We start from the raw sequence: 276 nt of genomic DNA, 5'->3' as shown, positions 1-276 counted from the left end.
GACACACACACACAGACACGCACACACACAGACAGACACAGACACAGACACACAGACACACAGACACAGACACACACACGCACGCACACAGACACACACACACAGACACACACACACACACACACACAGAGACACACACACACAGACACGCACACAGACACAGACACACACAGAGAGACACACACAGACAGGCAGACACAGACACACACACACACACAGAGACACACACACACACACACAGAGACACACACACAGACACGCACACACACACCAACA

General features: G+C 52.2%; 1 protein-coding gene across 3 annotated transcripts in view; it reads right to left on the bottom strand.

The window, feature by feature from the left end:
* Window positions 1-276, bottom strand: part of LOC107568387 (HMG box-containing protein 4-like) — a 10,865-nt gene that overhangs the window by 3,788 nt on the left and 6,801 nt on the right. The window lies entirely within an intron of this gene.

The sequence above is a fragment of the Sinocyclocheilus grahami genome, unplaced genomic scaffold, assembly GCF_001515645.1.
Source record: "Sinocyclocheilus grahami isolate Dianchi unplaced genomic scaffold, SAMN03320097.WGS_v1.1 scaffold1239.1, whole genome shotgun sequence".
Lineage (NCBI taxonomy): Eukaryota > Metazoa > Chordata > Actinopteri > Cypriniformes > Cyprinidae > Sinocyclocheilus > Sinocyclocheilus grahami.
Note: the sequence above shows the minus strand (reverse complement) of the source record. Positions and strands in the feature narration are given on the sequence as shown.